The sequence below is a fragment of the Triticum aestivum genome, chromosome 2A (assembly GCF_018294505.1).
Source record: "Triticum aestivum cultivar Chinese Spring chromosome 2A, IWGSC CS RefSeq v2.1, whole genome shotgun sequence".
NCBI lineage: Eukaryota > Viridiplantae > Streptophyta > Magnoliopsida > Poales > Poaceae > Triticum > Triticum aestivum.
Genome location: NC_057797.1, coordinates 9,085,125 through 9,112,142, shown reverse-complemented (window position 1 = coordinate 9,112,142; position 27,018 = coordinate 9,085,125). Strand labels below are relative to the sequence as shown.

Below are 27,018 nucleotides of genomic sequence, written 5' to 3'. Positions count from 1 at the left end.
CTAGATTGGCACTCCTTGTCGCTTCCTCCCTGGCAAGGCGCTGCCCTGATGTGTATCCTGAGCACGACTTGTAACAATATAAACAAATGATTTCTGAGGGGGTATCCTGGATTCCCATGCAACTAGAGTGAAGTCTCCTTTTGGGACAGCACTAGGATCTGTTACAAGTTCTGCAAATGTCACACATGGCAGTTCCTTCTTCACTGAAGCACCAACTGTGTAAGGTGTCATGCTAAGTGGATGCAAACCGAAGTTTGTTATGTCCATTGGATGGCCTTGTTGTATAAGCGTGTTGGGATGCACGCCATACATGGAGAGGTTCCTCTTGACCACTCTCATCCCCTTGTCCATTATGCGCCGCCAAAACTGAACATCGAGATTCCTTCTCAAGACATTCGCGTACGCATTTGTTGCAAGAAGTGAACCATGTGCATTGTGCAACTCCTTGGCAAATTAATCTGCCATTTGTACTAGCCGAGGATGTTCTGCGGGCTCTACACTCCCGAAGGATAGTGCCTTGAAAAGGTATCTCAACTCGTCGTAAGATAGCACACTTAGGAAGATCGGTTTCACCGTTCCCAACCGGGCTAATCTCTTAAGTTTGCTTACGATGATGATCTTGCTTCCTCTACCCATCCTTATGAGAAACGAGCAAAACTTTTTCCAGTCATCATCATCTACATCAGAAGAAAACTCAATAACTACCAACATCATCCCAAACATTGTCCTTCCATCATCAAGTATTCCCAAAAGGCTGTCTCCAATCAAGTGCAAAATAAAGGAGAAACGTGAGCGAACCCTTTCATCGCCACACACATGAGCAACCAAGGTTTTCTTCCCAACTGCGACACCACCTATGAGCGGGAGGACGCCCCATGCATGATCACCTGAAGGATCGTTGTGCTCCAACAAGAAGCTCAAGAGCTTTTGCTTTTCAGCGTGTCGGCTAAACATGAAGTTGTCGGTGTAAAGGTAAACGTCATATGGCCTGCGAGACATGCGCTCACATTCGCTCAAAAGCACAACAAATTCTGACATGTTAGCAACAACAATTTCTAAGCTTTCCAAAGCACCATCTGACTCGAGGCGAATGTCCTTGTCGTCGTTCACCATTGTTGTTCGAGAACGTTTGAGTGGAATGGCTAAATACAAACTGCTGCTAGATGAGTTATTGCTGCTAACCTCATCAAAGCCTGCATCGTCTTGGAGGGCTCGGGACCTCCAGGTATCAAGCAGACGGTGCCCTCTGTACATGGCCTCTGAGAGCATCTTGAGCTGCATCATCATCCCTGAGTTGGTTATGTATCGAGCGCCTGCTTCCTCGACGATGGTGCTGTCAGTATGGAACGACACCTATGGGATCACAAGAATCCCTACTACGGTTGCCGGGGCGCGGGATTGCGAGAAGAGCAGGGCTAGTAGACAGCACAAGGATCGTTTACCCAGGTTCGGGCCGCGAGGATGCGTAAAACCCTAGTCCTGCTTTGGTGGGTGTATTTCAGAGAGTTCTTGAGCTCTCAAACTACTTGTGGTCAGTGTGTGGTTCGAAAGAGCTGAGTCCTTCTCCAGTATTCCATGGGCCTCCTTTTATAGTCAGAAGGGGCTACCACAGTGGCACACAGGAGGTGAAAAGGTGTACAGTGCCCTGAGCTTATCGCTCGTATTACAGGACACGACGCATTTAATGCGTAGCTTAGGTGTCCCCTTGCTTTATTGGGGACGGGGGTGAGGCCCGTCCCGTCCGTCGCCACTCCTTCTCGCTTTGACACGTGCCCTGGCCAGTGAGGCGCGTGGTGCCATGTAGGCAGGCAGGCAGCTGAGGTGGCGCAGTGGCGGAGCCTTCACGAAGATCTGCATGCCGCCACGCAGGCGCTCGATGAGTTGGCCTGGGAGCTGCATGTTGCCACGCAAGTGCCCGCCCAGCTAGTTGGGCTAGCAGCTGCATGCGAACGACGGTGGAAGCTTGGTTGGCGTGGGCCTGGCGGTGGCCCTGCTGGCATCCTTGGTGAGGGCCTTGCCGGGTGGCCCGGCAAGGGTCTTGCCGTGGCGCGCTGTCGTCCCCAGCAAGGGCCTTGCCTGGGGTCTGGTGGCCTTCCTCGGCAAGGAACTTGCTGAGGATCATTGTCTTCTATTCCTCGGCAATGCACATCACTTAAGCCTTGCAAGCATTGCAACTAATGAGTTAGTTGCGGGATGATGTATTACAGAACGAGTAAAGAGACTTGCCGGTAACGAGATTGAACTAGGTATTGAGATACCGACGATCGAATCTCGGGCAAGTAACATACCGATGACAAAGGGAACAACGTATGTTGTTATGCGGTTTGACCAATAAAGATCTTCGTAGAATATGTGGGAGCCAATATGAGCATCCAGGTTCCGCTATTGGTTATTGACCGGAGACGTGTCTCGGTCATGTCTACATTGTTCTCGAACCCGTAGGGTCCGCACGCTTAAAGTTCGATGACGGTTATATTATGACTTTATGTGTTTTGATGAACCGAAAATAGTTTGGAGTCCCGGATGAGATCGGGGATATGACGAGGAGTCTCGAAATGGTCGAGACGTAAAGATCGATATATTGGCGACTATATTCGGACATCGGAAAGGTTCCGAGTGATTCGGGTATTTTTCGGAGTACCGGAGAGTTACGGGAATTCGCCAGGGAGTATATGGGCATTATTGGGCTTTAGGGGAAAGAGAGAGGAGAGGCTGGGCGCCCCCCAGGGCCTAGTCCGAATTGGACTAGGGGGAGGGGATGCGTCCCCTCCTTCCTTCTCTTCTCTCTCCCCTTTCCTTGACTCCTACTCCTACTACTTGGAAGGGGGGAATCCTACTCCCGGTGGGAGTAGGACTCCTCCTAGGGCGCGCCATAGAGAGGGCCGGCCCTCCCCCTCCTCCACTCCTTTATATACGAGGAGGGGGGCACCCCTTGGAGACACAACAATTGATTTGATCTTTTAGCCGTGTGCGGTGCCCCCCCTCCACCATAGTGCTTAAGCGAAGCCCTGCATCGGTAGAACATCATCATCGTCACCACGCCGTCGTGCTGACGAAACTCTCCCTCAACACTCGGCTGGATCGGAGGTCGAGGGACGTCATCGGGCTGAACGTGTGCTGAACTCGGAGGTGCCGTGTGTTTGGTACTTGATCGGTCGGATCGTGAAGACGTACGACTACATCGACCGTGTTGTGCTAACGCTTACGCTTTCGGTCTACGAGGGTACGTAGACAACACTCTCCCCTCTCGTTGCTATGCATCACCATGATCTTGCAGGTGCGTAGGAATTGTTTTGAAATTACTACGTTCCCCAACAGTGGCATCTGAGCCTGGTTTTATGCGTAGATGTCATATGCACGAGTAGAACACAAGTGATTTGTGGGTGATATAAGTCATACTGCTTACCAGCATGTCATACTTTGGTTCGGCGGTATTGTTGGATGAAGCGGCCCGGACGGACATTACGCGTACGCTTACGCAGGACTGGTTCTACCGATGTGCTTTGCACACAGGTGGCTGGCGGGTGTCAGTTTCTCCAACTTTAGTTGAACCAAGTGTGGCTACGCCCGGTCCTTGCGAAGGTTAAAACAGCACCAACTTAACAAACTATCATTGTGGTTTTGATGCGTAGGTAAGAACGATTCTTGCTCATCCCGTAGCAGCCACGTAAAACTTGCAACAACAAAGTAGAGGACGTCTAACTTATTTTTGCAGGGCATGTTATGATGTGATTGTTGGGGAACGTAGCAGAAATTCAAAAATTTTCCTACGTAACACCAAGATCTATCTATGGAGAGACCAGCAACGAGTAGAAAGGGGAGTGCATCTACATACCCTTGTAGATCGCTAAGCGGAAGCGTTCAAGTGAACGGGGTTGATGGAGTCGTACTCGTCGTGATTCAGATCACCGATGATCAGGTGCCGAACGGACGGCACCTCCGCGTTCAACACACGTACAGCCCGGTGACGTCTCCCACGCCTTGATCCAGCAAGGAGAGAGGGAGAGGTTGAGGAAGACTCCATCCAACAGCAGCACAACGGCGTGGTGGTGGTGGAGGAGCGTGGCAATCCCGCAGGGCTTCGCCAAGCACCACGGGAGAAGAGGAGGAGGAGGAGAGGCAGGGCTGCACCAAGAGAGATCAAATCATGTGTTATGGGCAGCCCCTAGGCCTCATATATATAGGGGAAGGGGAGGGCTGCGCCCCCTTTAGGGTTTCCCACCCCAAGGGGCGGCGGCCAGCCTCCAGATGGCATCTGGTGCGGCGGCCAGAGGGGGAGAGAGGGGAGGCGCAGGGAGCATGGGCCTTAGGGCCCATCTGCCCTAGGGTTTGCCCCCTCCCACTCTCCCCTGCGCCTTGGGCCCCTTGTGGGTGGCGCACCAGCCCACCTAGGGCTGGTTCCCTCCGGGGTTGGTGGCCCCACTTGGTGGACCCCCGGGACCCTCCTGGTGGTCCCGGTACAATACCGATAAACCCCAAAACTCTTCCGGTGTCCAAAATAGGACTTCCCATATATAAATCTTTACCTCCGGACCATTCCGGAACTCCTCGTGACGTCCGGGATCTCATCCGGGACTCCGAACAACATTCGGTAACCACATACAAGCTTCCTTTATAACCCTAGCGTCATCGAACCTTAAGTGTGTAGACCCTACGGGTTCGGGAGACATGCAGACATGACCGAGACGTTCTCCGGTCAATAACCAACAGCGGGATCTGGATACCCATGATGGCTCCCACATGTTCCACGATGATCTCATCGGATGAACCACGATGTCAAGGACTTAATCAATCCCGTATTCAATTCCCTTTGTCTAGCGGTATTTTACTTGCCCGAGACTCGACCGTCGGTATCCAATACCTTGTTCAATCTCGTTACCGGCAAGTCACTTTACTCGTTCCGTAACACATCATCCCGTGATCAACTCCTTGGTCACATTGCGCATATGATGATGTCCTACCGAGTGGGCCCAGAGATACCTCTCCGTTTACACGGAGTGACAAATCCCAGTCTCGATCCGCATAAAACAATAGATACTTTCGGAGATACCTATAGTGCACCTTTATAGTCACCCAGTTACGTTGTGACGTTTGACACACCCAAAGCACTCCTACGGTATCCAGGAGTTACACGATCTCATGGTCAAAGGAAGAGATACTTGACATTGGCAAAGCTCTAGCAAATGAACTACACGATCTTTTGTGCTAGTCTTAGGATTGGGTCTTGTCCATCACATCATTCTCCTAATGATGTGATCCCGTTATCAACGACATCCAATGTCCATAGCCAGGAAACCATGACTATCTGTTGATCACAACGAGCTAGTCAACTAGAGGCTCACTAGGGACATATTGTGGTCTATGTATTCACACGTGTATTACGATTTCCGGATAATACAGTTATAGCATGAATAAAAGACAATTATCATGAACAAGGAAATATAATAATAATACTTTTATTATTGCCTCTAGGGCATATTTCCAACAGTCTCCCACTTGCACTAGAGTCAATAATCTAGTTCACATCGCCATGTGATTAACACTCACAGGTCACATCACCATGTGACTAATACCCAAGAGTTTACTAGAGTCAGTAGTCTAGTTCACATCACTATGTGATTAACACTCAATGAGTTTTATGTTTGATCATGTTGCTTGTGAGAGAGGTTTTAGTCAACGGGTCTGAACCTTTCAGATCCGTGTGTGCTTTACAAATCTCTATGTCATCTCCTAGATGCAGCTACCACGCTCTATTTGGAGCTATCCAATAACTGTTCTACTTGGAGCTATTCTAAATTATTGCTCCATTATATGTATCCGGTCTCTCTACTCAGAGCTATCCGGATAGGTGTCAAGCTTGCATCGACGTAACCTTTACGACGAACTCTTTTACCACCTCCATAATCGAGAAAATTCCTTAGTCCACTAGTTACTAAGGATATCTTTGACCGCTGTCCTGTGAGCCATTCTTGGATCACTCTTGTACCCCTTGACTGACTCACGGCAAGGCACACTTCAGGTGCGGTACATAGCATAGCATACTGAAGAGCCTACGTCTTAAGCATAGGGGACGACCTTCGTCCTTTCTCTCTATTCTGCCGTGGTCGAGCTTTAAGTCTTAACTTCGTACCTTACAACTCAGGCAAGAACTCCTTCTTTGACTGGTCCATCTTGAACACCTTCAAGATCATGTCAAGGTATGTGCTCATTTGAAAGTATTATTAAGCATTTTGATCTATCCTTATAGATCTTGATGCTCAATGTTCAAGTAGCTTAATCCAGGCTTTCCAGAAATTCTACGTCATCTCTGATCAACAATATGTCAACAACATATAATCATCAGAAATTCTATAGTGCTCCCACTCACTTCTTTGGAAATACAAGTTTCTCACAAACTTTGTACAAACCCAAAATCTTTGATCATCATCAAAGCATACATTCCAACTCCGAGATGCTCACTCCAGTCCTTAGAAGGATCGCTGGAGCTAGCATACCTTTTAGCATCCTTAGGATCGACAAAACTTTTCTGATTGTATTGCATACAACCTTTCCTTACGAAAACTGGTAAGGAAACTTGTCTTGACATCCATCTGCCAGATTTCATAAATGCAGCTAATGCTAACATGATTCCGACGGACTTTAAGCATCGCTACGAATGAGAAAATCTCATCGTAGTCAACTCCTTGAACTTGTGAAAAACTCTTCACCACAAGTCGAGCTTCACAGACGGTGACATTACCGTCCACGTCCATCTTCTTCTTAAAATCCATTTATCTCAATGGCTTGCCGATCATCGGGCAAGTCCACCAAAGTCCATGCTTTGTTCTGATACATGGATCCTATCTCGAATTTCATGGCTCCTAACCATTTGTCGGAATTTGGGCCCACCATCGCTTCTTCATAGCTCGTAGGTTCATTGTTGTCTAGCAACATGACCTTCAAGACAGGATTACGTACCACTCTGAAGTAGTACGCATCCTTGTCATCCCACGAGGTTTGGTAGTGACTCGATCCGAAGTTTCATGATCACTATCATAAGCTTCCACTTCAGTTGGTGTACGTGCCACAGGAACAACTTCCTGTGCCCTGCTACACACTTGTTGAAGTGACGGTTCAATAACCTCATCAAGTCTCCACCATCCTCCCACTCAATTCTTTCGAGAGAAACCTTTCCTCGAGAAAGGACCCGATTCTAGAAACAATTCATATTGCTTTCGGATCTGAATTAGGAGGTATACCCAACTGTTTTGGGTGTCCTATGAAGATGCATTTTGTCCGCTTTGGGTTCGAGCTTATCAAGCTGAAACTTTTTCACATAAGCGTCGCAGCCCCAAACCTTTAAGAAACGACAACTTAGGTTTCTCTAAACCATAATTTATACGGTGTCATCTCAACGGAATTACGTGGTGCCCTATTTAAAGTGAATGTGGTTGTCTCTAATGCCTAACCCATGAACGATAGTGGTAATTCGATAAGAGACATCATGGTACGCACCATATCCAATAGGGTGCAACTATGATGTTCGGACACACCATCACATTATGGTGTTCCAGGCGGTATTAATTGAGAAACAATTTCCACAATGTCTTAATTGTGTGCCAAAACTCGTAACTCAGATATTCATCTCTATGATCATATCATAGACATTTTATCCTCTTGTCACAATGATCTTCTACTTCACTCTGAAATTACTTGAACCATTCAATAATTCAGACTTGTGTTTCATCAAGTAAATATTCTCAACATCTACTCGAATCATCTGTGAAGTAAGAACATAACGATATTCACTGCATGCCTCAGCACTCATTGGACTGCACACATCAAAATGTGTTACTTCCTACAAGTTGCTATCTTGTTCCATCTTACTGAAAACGAGGCTTTTCAGTCATCTTGCCCATGTGGTATGATTTGCATATCTCAAGTGATTCAAAATCAAGTGAGTTCAAACGGTCCATTTGCATGGAGTTTCTTCATGCATATACACCAATAGACATGGTTCGCATGTCTCAAACTTTTCTAAACGAGTGAGTCCAAAGATCCATCAACATGGAGCTTCTTCATGCGTTTTATACCATTATGACTTACATGGCAGTGCCACAAGTAAGTGGTACTATCATTATTATCTTATATCTTTTGGCATGAAAATATGTATCACTACGATCGAGATTCAATAAACCATTCAGGTTTAATACTAATCTTGATGGTAGAGGGAGCGTGCGATGTTTGATTATATCAAACTTGGAAACACTTCCAACACATATCGTCAGCTCTCCTTTAGCTAGTCTCCGTTTATTCCGTAGCCTTTTATTTCGAGTTACTAACACTTAGCAACCGAACCGGTATCTAATACCCTGGTGCTACTAGGAGTACTAGTAAAGTACACATTAACATAATGTATATCCAATATACTTCTATCGACCTTGCCAGCCTTCTTATCTACCAAGTATCTAGGGTAATTCCGCTCTAGTGACTGTTCCCCTTATTACAGAAGCACTTAGTCTCGGGTTTGGGTTCAACCTTGGGTTTCTTCACTAGAGCAGCAGCTGAATTGCCGTTTCATGAAGTATCCCTTTGTTCCCTTGCCCTTCTTGAAACTAGTGGTTTCACCAACCATCAACAATTGATGCTCCTTCTTGATTTCTACTTTCGCGGTGTCAAACATCGCAAATACCTCAAGGATCATCATATCTATCCCTGATATGTTATAGTTCATCACGAAGCTCTTGCAGCTTGGTGGCAATGACTTTGGAGAAACATCACTATCTCATCTGGAGGATCAACTCCCACTCGATTCAAGTGATTGTTGTGCTCAGACAATCCGAGCACAAGCTCAACGATTGAGCTTTTCTCCCTTAGTTTGCAGGCCAAGAAAATCGTCGGAGGTCTCATACCTCTTGACGTGGGCACGAGCCTGAAATCCTAATTTCAGCCCTCGAAACATCTCATATGTTCCGCGACGTTTCGAAAACGTCTTTGGTGCCTCTACTTAAACCATTTAATTGAACTATCACGTAGTTATCAAAACGTGTATGTCCGATGTTCGCAACATCGACAAACGACGTTGGGGTTCAGCACACTGAGCGGTGCATTAAGGACATAAGCTTTCTACTGATCGCATAATCGCTACTATCAACTTTCAACTATATTTTCTCTAGGAACATATCTAAAACAGTAGAACTAGCGTGAGCTACGACATAATTTGCAAAAGGTCTTTTGACTATGTTCAGGATAATTGAGTTCATCTTATGAACTCCCACTTAGATAGACATCCCTCTGGTCATCTAAGTGATCACATGATCTGAGTCAACTAGGCCGTGTCCGATCATCACGTGAGACGGACTAGTTATCATCGGTGAACATCTTCATGTTGATCGTATCTACTATACGACTCATGCTCGACCTTTTGGTCTCCGTGTTCCGAGGCCATGTCTGCACATGCTAGGCTCGTCAAGTTAACCCTAAGTGTTTTCGCTGTGTAAAACTGTCTTACACCCGTTGTATGTGAACGTAAGAATCCATCACACCCGATCATCACGTGGTGCTTAGAAGCGACGAACTGTAGCAACGGTGCACAGTTAGGGGAGAACACTTCTTGAAATTTTGTAAGGGATCATCTTATTTACTACCGTCGTCCTAAGTAAACAAGATGCATAAACATGATAAACATCACATGCAATCAAATAGTGTAGTGACATGATATGGCCAATATCATATAGCTCCTTTGATCTTCATCTTCGGGGCTCCATGATCATCATCGTCACCGGCATGACACCATGATCTCCATCATCATGATCTCCATCATCGTGTCTTCATGAAGTTGTCACGCCAACGACTACTTCTACTTCTATGACTAACGCGTTTAGCAATAAAGTAAAGTAGTTTACATGGCGTTCTTCAATGACACGCAGGTCATACAAAAAATAAAGACAACTCCTATGGCTCCTGCCGGTTGTCATATTCATCGACATGCAAGTCGTGAATCCTATTACAAGAACATGATCAATCTCATACATCACATATCATTCATCACATTCTTCTTGGCCATATCACATCACATAGCATACCCTGCAAAAACAAGTTAGACGTCCTCTAATTGTTGTTTGCATGTTTTACGTGGCTGCTATGGGTTTCTAGCAAGAACGTTTCTTACCTACGCAAAACCACAACGTGATATGCCAATTGCTATTTACCCTTCATAAGGACCCTTTTCATCGAATCCGTTCCGACTAAAGTGGGAGAGACTGGCACCCGCTAGCCACCTTATGCACCAAGTGCATGTCAATCGGTGGAACCTGTCTCACGTAAGAGTACGTGTAAGGTCGGTCCGGGCCGCTTCATCCCACAATACCGTCGAAACAAGATTGGACTAGTAACGGTAAGCATATTGAACAACATCAACGCCCACAACTACTTTGTGTTCTACTCGTGCAAAGAATCTACGCAATAGACCTAGCTCATGATGCCACTGTTGGGGAACGTAGCAGAAATTCAAAAATTTTCCTACGTAACACCAAGATCTATCTATGGAGAGACCAGCAACGAGTAGAAAGGGGAGTGCATCTACATACCCTTGTAGATCGCTAAGCGGAAGAGTTCAAGTGAACGGGGTTGATGGAGTCGTACTCGTCGTGATTCAGATCACCGATGATCACGTGCCGAACGGACGGCACCTCCGCGTTCAACACACGTACAGCCCGGTGACGTCTCCCACGCCTTGATCCAGCAAGGAGAGAGGGAGAGGTTGAGGAAGACTCCATCCAACAGCAGCACAATGGCGTGGTGGTGGTGGAGGAGCGTGGCAATCCCGCAGGGCTTCACCAAGCACCACGGGAGAAGAGGAGGAGGAGGAGAGGCAGGGCTGCACCAAGAGAGATCAAATCATGTGTTATGGGCAGCCCCTAGGCCTCATATATATAGGGGAAGGGGAGGGCTGCGCCCCCTTTAGGGTTTCCCACCCCAAGGGGCGGCGGCCAGCCTCCAGATGGCATCTGGTGCGGCGGCCAGAGGGGGAGAGAGGGGAGGCGCAGGGAGCATGGGCCTTAGGGCCCATCTGCCCTAGGGTTTGCCCCCTCCCACTCTCCCCTGCGCCTTGGGCCCCTTGTGGGGGGCGCACCAGCCCACCTGGGGCTGGTTCCCTCCCACACATGGCCCATGCAGCCCTCCGGGGTTGGTGGCCCCACTTGGTGGACCCCCGGGACCCTCCCGGTGGTCCCGGTACAATACCGATAAACCCCGAAACTCTTCCGGTGTCCAAAACAGGACTTCCCATATATAAATCTTTACCTCCGGACCATTCCGGAACTCCTCGTGACGTCCGGGATCTCATCCGGGACTCCGAACAACATTCGGTAACCACATACAAGCTTCCTTTATAACCCTAGCGTCATCGAACCTTAAGTGTGTAGACCCTACGGGTTCGGGAGACATGCAGACATGACCGAGACGTTCTCCGGTCAATAACCAACAGCGGGATCTGGATACCCATGATGGCTCCCACATGTTCCACGATGATCTCATCGAATGAACCACGATGTCAAGGACTTAATCAATCCCGTATTCAATTCCCTTTGTCTAGCGGTATTTTACTTGCCCGAGACTCGACCGTCGGTATCCAATACCTTGTTCAATCTCGTTACCGGCAAGTCACTTTACTCATTCCATAACACATCATCCCGTGATCAACTCCTTGGTCACATTGCGCATATGATGATGTCCTACCGAGTGGGCCCAGAGATACCTCTCCGTTTACACGGAGTGACAAATCCCAGTCTCGATCCGCATAAAACAATAGATACTTTCGGAGATACCTGTAGTGCACCTTTATAGTCACCCAGTTACGTTGTGACGTTTGACACACCCAAAGCACTCCTACGGTATCCAGGAGTTACACGATCTCATGGTCAAAGGAAGAGATACTTGACATTGGCAAAGCTCTAGCAAATGAACTACACGATCTTTTGTGCTAGTCTTAGGATTGGGTCTTGTCCATCACATCATTCTCCTAATGATGTGATCCCGTTATCAACGACATCCAATGTCCATAGCCAGGAAACCATGACTATCTGTTGATCACAACGAGCTAGTCAACTAGAGGCTCACTAGGGACATATTGTGGTCTATGTATTCACACGTGTATTACGATTTCCGGATAATACAGTTATAGCATGAATAAAAGACAATTATCATGAACAAGGAAATATAATAATAATACTTTTATTATTGCCTCTAGGGCATATTTCCAACAGTGATATGGTCAAAGCATGATGGTCAATTTTATTGTATGAGATGATCATGTTTTGTAACCGAGTTATCGGCAACCGGTAGGAGCCATATGGTTGTCGCTTTATTGTATGCAATCCAATCGCCTTGTAATGCTTTACTTTATCACTAAGCGGTAGCGATAGTCGTAGAAGCATAAGATTGGCGAGACGACAACGATGCTACGATGGAGATCAAGGTGTCGCGCCGGTGACGATGGTGATCATGACGGTGCTTCAGAGATGGAGATCACAAGCACAAGATGATGATGGCAATATCATATCACTTATATTGATTGCATGTGATGTTTATCTTTTATGCATCTTATCTTGCTTTGTTTGACGGTAGTATTATAATATGATCTCTCACTAAATTTCAAGGTATAAGTGTTCTCCCTGAGTATGCACCGTTGCCAAAGTTCGTCGTGCCCAGACACCACATGATGATCGGGTGTGATAAGCTCTACATCCATCTATAACGGGTGCAAGCCAGTTTTGCACACGCAGAATACTCAGGTTAAACTTGACGAGCCTAGCATATGCAGATATGGCCTCGGAACACTGAGACTGAAAGGTCGAGCGTGAATCATATAGTAGATATGATCAACATAATGATGTTCACCATTGAAAGCTACTCCATTTCACGTGATTATCGGTTATGGTTTAGTTGATATGGATCACGTGATCACTTAGAGGATTAGAGGGATGTCTATCTACGTGGGAGTTCTTAAGTAATATGATTAATTGAACTTAAATTTATCATGAACTTAGTCCTGGTAGTATTAGCATATCTATGTTGTAGATCAATAGCTCACGTTTTGCTCCCCTGTTTTATTTTGATATATTCCTAGAGAAAACTAAGTTGAAAGATGTTAGTAGCAATGATGCGGACTTGGTCCGTGATATGAGGATTACCCTCATTGCTGCACAGAAGAGTTATGGCCTTGATGCACCGCTAGGTGACAGACCTATTGCAGGAGCAGATGCAGACGTTATGAACGTTTTGACAAAAGCTCGGTATGATGACTACTTGATAGTTAAGTGCACCATGCTTTACGGCTTAGAACCGGGACTTCAAAAATGTTTTGAATGTCACAGAGCATGTAAAATGTTCCAAGAGTTGAAATTGGTATTTCATACTCATGCCCGTGTCAAGAGGTATGAGACCTCTGACAGTACTTTGCCTAACAAGATGGAGGAGAATAGCTCAACCAGTGAGCATGTGCTCAGATTGTCTGGGTACTACAATTGCTTGAATCAAGTGGGAGTTAATCTTCCAGATAACATAGTAATTGACAGAATTCTGTAGTCACTATTACCAAGTTACTAGAACTTTATGATGAACTATAATATGCAAGGGATAACGGAAATGATTCCCAAGCTCTTCGTGATGCTGAAATCGACGAAGGTAGAAATCAAGAAAACATCAAGTGTTGATGGTTGACAAGACCACTAGTTTCAAGAAAAGGGCAAAGGGAAGAAGGAGAACTTCAAGAAGAACGGCAAGCGAGTTGCTGCTCAAGTGAAGAAGCCCAAGTCTGGACCTAAGCCTGAGACTGAGTGCTTCTACTACAAAGGAACTAGTCACTGGAAGCGGAACTACCCCAAGTATTTGGCGGATAAGAAGGATGGCAAAGTGAACAAAGGTATATTTGATATACAGATTATTGATGTGTATTTTACTACTGTTCGTAGCAACCCCTCGGTATTTTATATTGGTTCAGTTGCTAAGAGTAGTAACTCGAAACGGGACTTCCAGAATGAACAGAAACTAGTTAAGGGTAAAGTGACGATGTGTGTTGGAAATAGTTCCAAGATTGATATGATCATCATCACACACTCCCTATACTTTTGGGATTAGTGTTGAACCTAAATAAGTGTTATTTGGTGTTTGCGTTGAGCATGAATATGATTTGATCATGTTTATTGCAATACGGTTATTCATTTAAGTTAGAGAATAATTGTTGTTCTGTTTACGTGAATAAAACCGTATATGGTTACACACCCAATGAAAATGGTTCGTTGGATCTCGATCGTAGTGATACACATATTCATAATATTGAAGCCAAAAGATGCAAAGTTAATAATGATAGTGCAACTTATTTGTGGCACTGCCGTTTAGGTCATATTGGTGTAAAGCGCATGAAGAAACTCCATGCTGATGGGCTTTTGGAATCACTTGATTACGAATCACTTGATGCTTGCGAACCATGCCTCTTGGGCAAGATGACTAAAACGCCGTTCTCCCGAACAATGAAGCGAGCAACAGATTTGTTGGAAATCATACATACTGATGTATGTGGTCCGATGAATATTGAGGCTCGCGGCAAGTATCGTTATTTTTAGACCTTCATAGATGATTTGAGCAGATATGGGTATATCTACTTGATGAAACATAAAGTCTGAAACATTTGAAAAGTTCATATAATTTCAGAGTGATGTAGAAAATCATCGTAACAAGAAAATAAAGTTTCTACGATCTGATCGTGGAGGAGAATATTAGAGTTACGAGTTTGGTCTTCATTTGAAACAATGCGGAATAGTTTCGCAACTCACGCCACCTAGAACACCACAGCGTAATGGTGTGTCCGCACGTCATAACCGTACTTTATTAGATATGGTGCAATCTATGATGTTTCTTACCAATCTACCACTGTCGTTTTGGAGTTATGCATTAGAGACAGCTGCATTCACGTTAAAAAGGGCACCATCTAAATCCGTTGAGATGGCACCTTATGAACTGTGGTTTGGCAAAAAACCAAAGTTGTCATTTCTTAAAGTTTGGGGTTGCGATGCTTATGTGAAAAAGTTTCAACATGATAAGCTTGAACCCGAATCGGAGAAATGCGTCATCATAGGATACCCAAAAGTTAGAGAATAATTGTTATTATGTTTACATGAATAAAACCTTATATGGTTACACACCCAATGAAAATGGTCCATTGGATCTCGATCGTAGTGATACACATATTCATAATATTGAAGCCAAAAGATGCAAAGTTAATAATGATAGTGCAACTTATTTGTGGCACTGCCGTTTAGGTCATATTGGTGTAAAGCGCATGAATAAACTCCATGCTGATGGGCTTTTGTAATCACTTGATTACGTATCACTTGATGCTTGCGAACCATGCCTCTTGGGCAAGATGACTAAAACATCGTTCTCCGGAACAATGAAGCGAGCAACAGATTTGTTGGAAATCATACATACTGATGTATGTGGTCCGATGAATATTGAGGCTCGCAGCAGGTATCGTTATTTTCAGACCTTCATAGATGATTTGAGCAGGTATGGGTATATCTACTTGATGAAACATAAAGTCTGAAACATTTGAAAAGTTCATATAATTTCAGAGTGAAGTAGAAAATCATCGTAACAAGAAAATAAAGTTTCTACGATCTGATTGTGGAGGAGAATATTAGAGTTACGATTTTGGTCTTCATTTGAAACAATGCAGAATAGTTTCGCAACTAGCGCCACCTGGAACACCACAGCGTAATGGTGTGTCCGGACGTCATAACCGTACTTTATTAGGTATGGTGCAATCTATGATGTTTCTTACCAATCTACCACTATCGTTTTGGAGTTATGCATTAGAGACAGCTGCATTCACGTTAAAAAGGGCACCATCTAAATCCGTTGAAATGGCACCTTATGAACTGTGGTTTGGCAAGAAACCAAAGTTGTCGTTTTTTAAAGTTTGGGGTTGCGATGCTTATGTGAAAAAGTTTCAACATGATAAGCTTGAACCCAAATCGGAGAAATGCGTCTTCATAGGATACCCAAAAGTTACTGTTGGGTACACCTTCTATCAAAGATACGAAGGCAAGATATTCGTTGCTAAGAATGGATCCTTTCTAGAGAAGGAGTTTCTCTTGAAAGAAGTGAGTGGGAGGAAAGTAGAACTTGATGAGGTAACTATACCTGCTCCCTTATTGGAAAGTAGTTCATCACATAAATCTGTTCCTGTGACTCCTACACAAATTAATGAGGAAGCTAATGATGATGATCATGTAACTTCAGATCAAGCTACTACCGACCCTCGTAGGTCAACCAGAGTAAGATCCGCACCAGAGTGGTATGGTAATCCTATTCTGGAGGTCATGTTACTTGACCATGACGAACTTACAAACTATGAGGAAGCGATGATGAGCCCAGATTCCGCGAAATGGTTTGAGGCCATGAAATCTGAGATGGGATCCATGTGTGAGAACAAAGTATGGACTTTGATTGACTTGCCCAAATGATCGGCGAGCCATTGAGATTAATTGGATCTTCAAGAGGAAGACGGACACTGATAGTAGTGTTACTATCTACAAAGCTAGAATTGTTGCAAAAGGTTTTTGACAAGTTTAAGGTGTTGACTATGATGAGAGTTTCTCACTCATATCTATGCTTAAGTCTGTCCGAATCATGTTAGCAATCGCCGCATTTTATGAAATCTGGTAAATGGATAAACAAAACTGCATTCCTTAATGGATTTATTAAAGAAGAGTTGTATATGATGCAACCATAAGGTTTTGTCGATCCTAAAGGTGTTAACAAGATGTGCAAGCTCCAGCGGTCGATCTATGGACTGGTGCAAGCATCTCGGAGTTGGAATATACGCTTTGATGAGTTGATGAAAGCATATAGTTTTATACAGACTTGCAGTGAAGCCTGTATTTACAAGAAAGTGAGCGAGAGCACTACAACATTTCTGATAAGTATATGTGAATGACATATTGTTGATCAGAAATAATGTAGAATTATTCTGCAAAGCATAAAGGAGTGTTTGAAAGGAGTTTTTCAAAGAAAGACCTCGGTGAAGCTGCTTACATATCGAGCATCAAGATCTATAGAGATAGATCAAAACGCTTGATAAGTTTTTTCAATGAGTACATACCTTGACAAGATTTTGAAGTAGTTCAAAATGGAATAGTCAAAGAAAGAGTTCTTGCCTGTGTTACAAGGTGTGAAATTGTTTAAGACTCAAAGCCCGTCCACGGCAGAAGATAGAAAGAGAATGAAAGTCATTCTCTATGCCTCAGCCATAGGTTCTATAAAGTATGCCATGCTATGTACCAGATCTATTGTATACCCTACACTGATTTTGGCAAGGGAGTACAATAGTGATCTAGGAGTAGATCACTGGACAGCGGTCAAAATTATCCTTAGTGGAATAAGGATATGTTTCTCAATTATGGAGGTGACAAAAGGTTCGTCGCAAAGGGTTACGTCGATGCAAGTTTTGACACTGGTCCAGATGACTCTAAATCTCAATCTGGATGCATATTGAAAGTGGGAGAAATTAGCTAGAGTAGCTCCATGCAAAGCATTGTTAACATACAAATTTGCAAAATACATACGGATCTGAATGTGGGAGACCCGTTGACAAACTTCTCTCACAAGCAAAACATGATCACACCTTAGTACTCTTTGGGTGTTAATCACATAGCAATGTGAACTAGATTATTGACTCTAGTAACACTTTGGGTGTTGGTCACATGACGATGTGAAATATGGGTGTTAATCACATGGTGATGTGAACTATTGATGTTAAATCACATGGCGATGTGATCTAGATTATTGACTCTAGTGCAAGTGGGAGACTGAAGGAAATATGCCCTTGAGGCAATAATAAAGTTATTATTTATTTCCTTATTTCATGATAAATGTTTATTATTCATGCTAGAATTGTATTAACCGGAAACATAATACTTGTGTGAATACATAGACAAACAGAGTGTCACTAGTATGCCTCTACTTGACTAGCTCGTTGATCAAAGATGGTTATGTTTCTTACCAATAGACAGGAGTTGTCATTTGATTAACGGGATCACATCATTAGGAGAATGATGTGATTGACTTGACCCATTCCGTTAGCTTAGCACTTGATCGTTTAGTATTCTGCTATTGCTTTCTTCATGACTTATACATGTTCCTATGACTATGAGATTATGCAACTCCCGTTTACCAGAGGAACACTTTGTGTGCTACCAAACATCACAACGTAACTGGGTGATTATAAAGGTGCTCTATAGGTGTCTCCGAAGGTACTTGTTGGGTTGGCGTATTTCGAGATTAGGATTTGTCACCCCGATTGTCGGAGAGGTATCTCTGGGCCCACTCGGTAATGCACATCACTTAAGCCTTGCAAGCATTGCAACTAATGAGTTAGTTGCGGGATGATGTATTATGGAAGGAGTAAAGAGACTTGCCGGTAACGAGATTGAACTAGGTATTGAGATACCGACGATCGAATCTCGGGCAAGTAACATACTGATGACAAAGGGAACAACGTATGTTGTTATGCGGTTTGACCGATAAAGATCTTCGTAGAATATGTGGGAGCCAATATGAGCATCCAGGTTCCGCTATTGGTTATTAACCGGAGACGTGTCTCGGTCATGTTTACATTGTTCTCGAACTCGTAGGGTCCGCACGCTTAAAGTTCGATGACGGTTATATTATGACTTTATGTGTTTTTATGTACCAAAGGCAGTTTGGAGTCCTGGATGAGATTGGGGACATTACGAGGAGTCTCGAAATGGTCGAGTCGTAAAGATCGATATATTGGACGACTATATTCGGACATCGAAAAGGTTCCGAGTGATTCAGGTATTTTTGGGAGTACCGGAGAGGTACGGAAATTTTTCAGGGAGTATATGGGCCTTATTGGTCTTTAGGGGAAAGAGAGAGGAGAGGTTGGGTGCCAGTCCGAATTGGACTAGGGGGGGTGCTGCGCCCCCTCCTTCCTTCTCTTCTCTCTCCCCTTTCCTTGACTCCTACTCCTACTACTTGGAAGGGTGGAATCCTACTCCCGGTGGGATTAGGACTCCTCCTAGGGCACGCCATAGAGAGGGCCGGCCCTCCCCCTCCTCCACTCTTTATATACGGGGAGGGGGGCACCCCTTTGAGACACAACAATTGATTTGATCTTTTAGCCGTGTGCGGTGCCCCCCTCCACCGTAGTCCACCTCGATAATACTGTAGCGGTGCTTAGGAGAAGCCCTGCGTCGGTAGAACATCATCATCATCACCATGCCGTCGTGCTGACGAAACTCTCCCTCAACACTCGGCTGGATCGGAGTTTGAGGGATGTCATCAGGCTGAACGTGTGCTGAACTCGGAGGTGTCGTGCGTTCGGTACTTGATCGGTCGGATCGTGAAGACGTACGACTACATCAACCGCGTTGTGCTAACGCTTCTGCTTTCGGTCTACGAGGGTACGTAGACAACACTCCCCCCTCTCGTTACAATGCATCACCATGATCTTGCATGTGCGTAGGATTTTTTTGGAAATTACTACGTTCCCCAACACGCGCAACCCCAATCTCGGAAACCTCCGTCTACCTTCCTCTTCTTCTCCAAGCTTCGATCCTACTCGCCGCCGTTGCGCTTCCGCCGCCCTCTATCCTGCCCTCCTCCCCCAGCCGCCATGGCACCAAAATCCACCAAGGGCAAGGGAGTGACCAAGGACGCTAGAGCCACGGAGCCGCCGGAGAGTGCACTGGCGGTGCAGCGGACGCAGTACGCCTTATTCCCCTCGACAGTCGACGTGTTCGAGCTTCGGGACTCCTTCAGGCCCCTGTTGGGAGTGAAGACGGGGGGGGGGGGGGCGATTCGGGGCATCCAGCCACGCGTGTCATCCCCGCTGACTGCACCGAGGCTGCCCCAAATCGGTACCCCTTCTTTGTCGATTATTTTTCCTGCGGGCTCTGTCCTCCCTTCTCTGATTTCTTCAGCGACGTCATGCATACCTTTGGCTTCCGCCTTCTGGATTTTACTCCGAATGTGGTGCCATACATGGCCCTTTTCGCGCATCTCTGCAAGGGCTTCACCGGGGTGCACCCCAACACGGCGCTCTTCCGCCATTACTTCTCCCCTCGGATCCAACCAGGGGGCACCATCTCCGGTTGCATTGCCTGGGTCTCAAGATCCAAGGGGCGTATCCGGAGGGTGCCATGAAGGAGAGGTGGGAAGAATGGCGGGGCCAGTGGTGTTGAATCAAGGAGAAGGACCCGCCGGTGTTCTGCGAAGTTCCCCGGGCGCCGCCGGTCCGCAGAAGCGATTGGAGCAACGTCGATGCTGACGACGAGAAGCTCACGGTCGTCACCACCAGGATCCTCCAGCTCACCGAGGCCGGCCTCACCCTTGAGATGATCGGGGCGGACTTCATCCGCCGCCGGATCGCTCCACTGCATAACAAGGGGAGGCCAGCCTGGCTCTTCACGAACCCCGCCGACATCATGCGGCTTCATCCCGGCCTTGACCATAATTTCACCATGATGGGGCACGCCCATTTCTGCCAGCGGCTCTTTCAGCTTGACGTGGGCCGCGACGGTGAGGTCAAGCGGACCGGCAAGGTCGTGAGGGCCGCCGCGAAGGCCGGGGGTGGTCCCGTTGTGCAATAACTCACGCAGTCCGATATCATTGTCATGATGCGGACTGCAACGCGCATAGTCCTGACCCGAGCTAGAAGGAGCCGGAGGATGCCGAGGTGCAGCAGTTCTTCGACACTCTGCATGAGGGGTAAGTCAACGCCGACGCCGAGCGGCTGCTTGTCCAGGACACCACCCAGGCGAAGCTGGACTACATTGCCACCAGGGCGAGGGAGGCACAACTTGCCGAGGAGGCCGGCAACGCCGGCGGTGTGGAGGACAAGGCCGCGACGGCCACGGAGGAGGAGGAGCTTGCCCGATGGGCGGCGGCCGCCGGGGAGCCAGCAGCGCCGGCATCGAGGCTCCTCTGGTTGAAGATGTGACCGATGAGTCGTCGGAGGAGGAGGCTGACACCGCAGGCCCGAAGCCGGCTATGGGGAGAGGGCGAGTCCTGTGGTGGGTCAGTTCCGGCGAGCCGGTCCGGCCTGGCAGGGCTGCGCGGCCACAGCTGACCTTGGAGGGATCCGGGCGCCACACGAGGGCCGCAGCGGCAAAGTAGCCGGCGAAGGCCGCGGTGAAGAAGAAGACAGCCGCCCCTTCTTCGTCCACGCATGTCCGGACACCACCTCCTTCTCCTCCTCCGGCGGATGTCGATACGGAGATTACTTTCAACTATGGATCCCTCAGCCCGAGGAGGAAGAGGAAAATAGCAGAGGAGGAGGCGGACGACAAGTAAGTATCTGGTTCCTTTTCGTTATCTCTGCTCCTCAATCTGTGTTGCTCATCTTGACTTGTCTTCATCTTTGCAGGGATGTGGAGACGCTGGCCCAGAGAGTGAAGAGGGCCAAGGTCTCGGCGGGTGGCCAGCCCCCAATTGGTACTTCGGGGGTGCCACTGGTGGTGTTGAGCAGCCCGGACAGCAACCCCTGGCATAGCCCCCAGCGTAAGTTCATCACTCTTCGCCCGTCGACACGTGTTAGGGGCACAACACTTTGGTGCTGACCTTGCTAGGTATGCAGGAGGAGAGCAGCAGCAGGAGGAGCCATAGAGGGCTACTCCCAACACGCCGCCCTCATCGACCACACCGCCCTGAGGGGCGTCCCCGACAAGGGCGCCAGGCACCGAGTCCACGCACATGGAGGAGGAGGAGGAGAACTTGGGCACCGACGGCTTTGCCTCGACGCCAAATGTTGGCGGGTAGGGAACTTCCGTTTCCCAGCCACATACTGGCACAGGTAAGTCGTTCGCCGTTTGTCCCTGCTTCTTTTCCTTTCCGGCTCTTGGTCCTGGCCTTGCCTCACCCCTTCTTTGGCTTCTAGATTCCTCCTCGGTGAACCCAGAGGACGTGGACGCCGTCATCGAGGGCGTCACCAAGGCCGCCGAGGCGGACGTCGAGAAGATCGCCGCCGAGGAGGCCTCCAAGGGCGCTGCCGAGGACGCCGCCGAGGGGCCTGCCGGGGAGGACGGCAAGGCTGCCGCTGAGGAGACCGGCAAGGGGCCTGCCGGAGAGGCCGGCGGGGCCGCTGCTGAGGAGGAGGAGGAAGTGGCTGGTGACCAGCCTTCCTCTTCTGCTGCTTCCGGCTCCGGCAAGTACCTGAGGGTGAGCGACGACTTGTTCGTCCACCTTCCAGGAGCGTCGAGCACCAGGACGCCCGTTGAGGGAGAGGTGTTCAACGACGAAGTGCTTGCCGCTACCGGGCTTGAAGTCGTCGACGAGCCGATCGTTGGCGGCGACGGTTCGCAGGAAGAGCGGCTCCTCCACGCCATGGGCGCCAGCTTCCGAAGCTCCAGGCGCTCCACCGCGCCTGCCTAGACAAGGCTAAGTCCAGGACGGCAGTGGTGGAGAAGGCGGAGGCGGACCTCCAGAAGCGCGTTGCCGAAACGCAGGACTGGTTCCGCGAGGCCCACAAGGAGCTCAAGGCTGCCCAGGGCGAGCTGGCAAAACGCGACGTAGAGCTCACCATGAAGCTCGCCGACATCGAGAAAGCTCAAGAGACGGCGAGGAACTTGGTCGCGGCCGCCAAAGCTGCCCGGACCCAGCACGAGGCCGCACTGAACTCCCAGGAGGAGGACCTCGCTGCACGCAAGGAGAAGCTTGCCGCCATGCTTCATGGAAAGGATGCAGAGGTGGAGAAGCTTGTCTTGCAGCGGACCAGTGAGCTGGAGCAGAGGCACAAAGAGGCACTCAATGCCCAGGCCCAGGTTCACGCTAGCAAGGTGGAGGAGTTGGAGGCGGAGCACGATGAGCTAAAGGAGCAGACCCTGAAGCTCTCCCAGGAAAAGGACACGCTCAACAGTGCCCTGACAGAGGCGCAGGGTGCGGTCGTCAGCAAGGCTGGGGAGTGATGTCTCCAACGTATCTATAATTTTAGATTGCTCCATGCTACTTTATCTACTGTTTTGGACTATATTGGGCTTTATTTTCCACTTTTATATTATTTTTGGGACTTACCTATTAACCGGAGGCCCAGCCCAGAATTGCTGTTTTTTGCCTATTTCAGTATTTCGAGGAAACAGAATATCAAACAGAGTCCAAACGGAATGAAACCTTCGGGAACATGATCTTCTCACCAAACGTGATCCAGGAGACTTGGACCCTACTCCAAGAAGTTTCCGGGGAGGTCACGAGGGTGGAGGGCGCCCCCCTGGGCGCGCCCCCCTGCCTCGTGGGCCCCTCGGAGGTCCACCGACGTGCTCCTTCCTCCTATATATACCTACGTACCCCCATTAGACCAAAGACAGAGCCAAAAACCTAATTCCACCACCGCAACTTCCTGTATCCATGAGATCCCATCTTGGGGCATGTTCCGGAGCTCCCCCGGAGAGGGCATCCATCAGGAGGGCTTCTACATCAACACCATAGCCCTTCCGATGAAGTGTGAGTAGTTTACTTCAGACCTTCGGGTCCATAGCTAGTAGCTATATGGCTCCTTCTCTCTTTTTGGATCTCAATACAATGTTCTCCCCTCTCTCGTGGAGATCTATTCGATGTAATCTTCTTTTTTGCGGTGTGTTTGTTGAGACTGATGAATTGTGGGTTTATGATCCAACTTATCTATGAATAATATTTGAATCTTCTCTGAATTCTTTTATGTATGATTGAGTTATCTTTGCAAGTCTCTTCGAATTATCCGTTTGGTTTGGCCAACTAGATTGGTAGTTCTTGCAATGGGAGAAGTGCTTAGCTTTGGGTTCAATCTTGCGGTGTCCTTACTCAGTGACAGAAAGAGTTGCAAGGCACGTATTGTATTGTTGCCATCGAGGATAACAAGATGGGGTATTTATCATATTGCATGAATTTATTCCTCTACATCATGTCATCTTGCTTAAGGCATTACTCTGTTTTTAACTTAATACTCTAGATGCATGCTGGATAGCGGTCGATGAGTGGAGTAATAGTAGTAGATGCAGGCAGGAGTCGGTCTACTTGTCACGGACGTGATGCCTATATACATGATCATACCTAGATAACCTCATAACTATGCTCAATTCTATCAATTGCTCAACAGTAATTTGTTCACCCACCGTAGAATATCTATGCTCTTGAGAGAAGCCACTAGTGAAACCTATGGCCCCCGGGTCTATTCTCATCATATCAATCTCCATTACTTTATTTTACTTGTTTTTCTTTTACTTTTCACTTTGCATCTTTATACCAAAAATACCAAAAATATTATCTCTATCAGATCTCACTCTCGTAAGTGACCGTGAAGGGATTGACAACCCCTAAGCGTTGGTTGCGAGTTGCTACCGTTTTGTGCAAGTACGAGGGACTTGCGCGTGACCTCCTACTGGATTGATACCTTGGTTCTCAAAAACTGAGGGAAATACTTACGGCTACTGTGCTGCATCACCCCCTCCTCTTCGGGGAAAACCAATGCTAGCTCGAGACGTAGCAGGGAGCTCTCCGGGGCCAACAACTCCATCAAAGACCTCAAGCTGAAGCTGGAGGGTCTCGAGAAGGTGCTGTCGGAGGCCAAAACCCGAGAGGGGACCCTGGCCAAGAGCTGGAGGCCGAGAAGCAGTTGCGGAAGAACGAGGGCCTCAACTTCGCGGATCACGTGGAGGGCGAGAACCGTTGGCTCGATCGCCTCGCCACCGTCGCCAACCAGGCCGCCGCGCAGCTGGCCATCATGGGGATGCTGGACGTGAGGTATGTCCCGGAGCGGAGCGTGAGCGCCAATTGCAGCCTGACCATGTTCTTTGAGAAGGTTGTCGGCTCTCTAGAGCGGCTCCACGCCAACCGGGCGGCCTCACGGGCCGACGAGTCCCGGAGGCTTTGCCAGGGTGCCATGACCAAGGTTCTCACCAAGGTGGCGCACTGGTACCCCGACCTCGACTTCGACGCCGCGCTGGAGAGCTTGCCGGAGGGTACTGACCTCGCGCTGCTCAGGGAGCGCATCAAGCCCATCATCGGCCGAGTCGGCGAAATTTAGAGGGTGGAGGGTCAGCGCTGGGATTAGGCATCCCGTTCTTTATCACCATTGCAGGTTCACAACCAAGACAATCACTATCACTAGTTAGAACCGCAGCAACAATTCGATGTAATATAACTCTGCAGCACTTTCAGTATTATGCATGTTATTTTCCTGTTCGATTTTCCTTTGTATGTCGTCCCTATGTTATTGGGTATGCTCGCCGGCACGTAAACCCAAGGCGGCATCTTGGGGATGGGTCCCCATTGGCCTGCGGGGTGTGCTTGCTGCCGGGCGAACCACCTTGCCTCCCGAACTGTCGAGCTTGACTCAAGTCAGAGTCGGGAGCGTTGCCAAGTGCGGAAGGCTACCCCGCCACTCTCGACGCGGCCGCTTTGAGCTGTTGAGCGGACTCGAAACAGAACAAGGGCATTGCCAATTGCGGGAGGGCCCCTTTGCATGCAGGTTTCTCATACATAGGCGAAATCTCCGAGGACGATAACCTTATGTATAGGAGGAAATAACTCAAAACTGAATGACTTAGCTTTTCTGCTGCCGAGCAGGCATCGTTCCTCCGGCCGCCTCCTTCTCAGGAGCCAAGGGCGATGAAGAACTGCTAGGCTAACTACTAGACCAGATTCTCACAATTGCGCCCCCTACCTGGCGCGCCAAAGATGTCGGTGTGGAACGACACCTATGGGATCACAAGAATCCCTACTACTGTTGCCGGGGCGCGGGGTTGCGAGAAAAGCAGGCACAAGGATCATTTACCCAGGTTCGGGCCACGAGGATGAGTAAAACCCTAGTCCTGCTTTGGTGGGTGTATTTCAGAGAGTTCTTGAGCTCTTGAACTAGCTGTGGTCAGTGCGTGGTTCGAAAGAGCCGAATCCTTCTCCAGTATGCCATGGGCCTCCTTTTATAGTCGGAAGGGGCTGCCACAGTGGCACACAGGAGGTGGAAAGGCGTACAGTGCCCAGAGCTTATCGCTCGTATTACAGGACAAGACGCATTTAATGCGTAGCTTAGGTGTCCCCTTGCTTTATTGAGGACGGGGGCGAGGCCCATCCCGTCCGTCGCAGCTCCTCCTCGCTTTGACACGTGCCCTGACCAGTGAGGCGCGTGGTGCCATGTAGGCAGGCAGGCAGCTGAGGTGGCGCAGTGGCGGAGCCTTCACGAAGATTTGCATGCCGCCACGCAGGCGCTCGATGAGTTGGCCTGGGAGCTGCATGTTGCCACGCAGGTGCCCGCCCAGCTGGTTGGGCTGGCAGCTGCATGCGAACGGTGGTGGAAGCTTGGTTGGCGTGGGCCTGGCGGTGGCCCTGTTGGCGTCCTTGGTGAGGGCCTTGCCGGGTGGCCCGGCAAGGGTCTTGCCGTGGCGCGCTGTCGTCCCCAGCAAGGGCCTTGCCTGGGGTCTGGTGGCCTTCCTCGGCAAGGATCCTGCTGAGGATCGTCGTCTTCTATTCCTCATCTGATCTTGAATATGTCTTCACAAAGATCTGCATGACACCACGGAGGTGCCTCTCGAGCCCTGGCCCAACGTGATGTTGGAGACCGTGGGCTCAAGGGTGGCCCGCTCTGTTGGTGCGGGGCGAGCTGTCCCGGCAAGGATCTTGCCAGGGCTGCTGAGGCTGCCCCGGCAAGGGTCTTGCCGGGGGAACCTGCTTTGTCCCTTTGCTCTTTGTGGTCTTGGCCTTGGCGTTGCTCTTATTATCTTGGGCTTTGGTCTTACCTTGGCTCACCTCCCCTATTCTGCTTGGCGCCACCGTAGGCGCAGCTCCGACTGCCCGTGCACAGGTATAGGGGTACAAAAATGCACCCCTCTTTTTGTACACTGACAGGTGCGTCCTCTGCAGGAGATGCTGCAACCTCTCTACCACCTTCTCCTCTGATTGTCCATGGCTGGAGGAGTGATACTTGTTCATCAGGAGGGAGATGAACCGGCTTACAAGCTCACTTGCAACTGCAGATATGGCAACCTCCAT

At 48.3% G+C, this 27,018-nt stretch overlaps 1 pseudogene; it reads right to left on the bottom strand.

Moving 5' to 3' along the window:
- On the bottom strand, nt 1-27,018 carry LOC123184219 (uncharacterized; annotated as a pseudogene).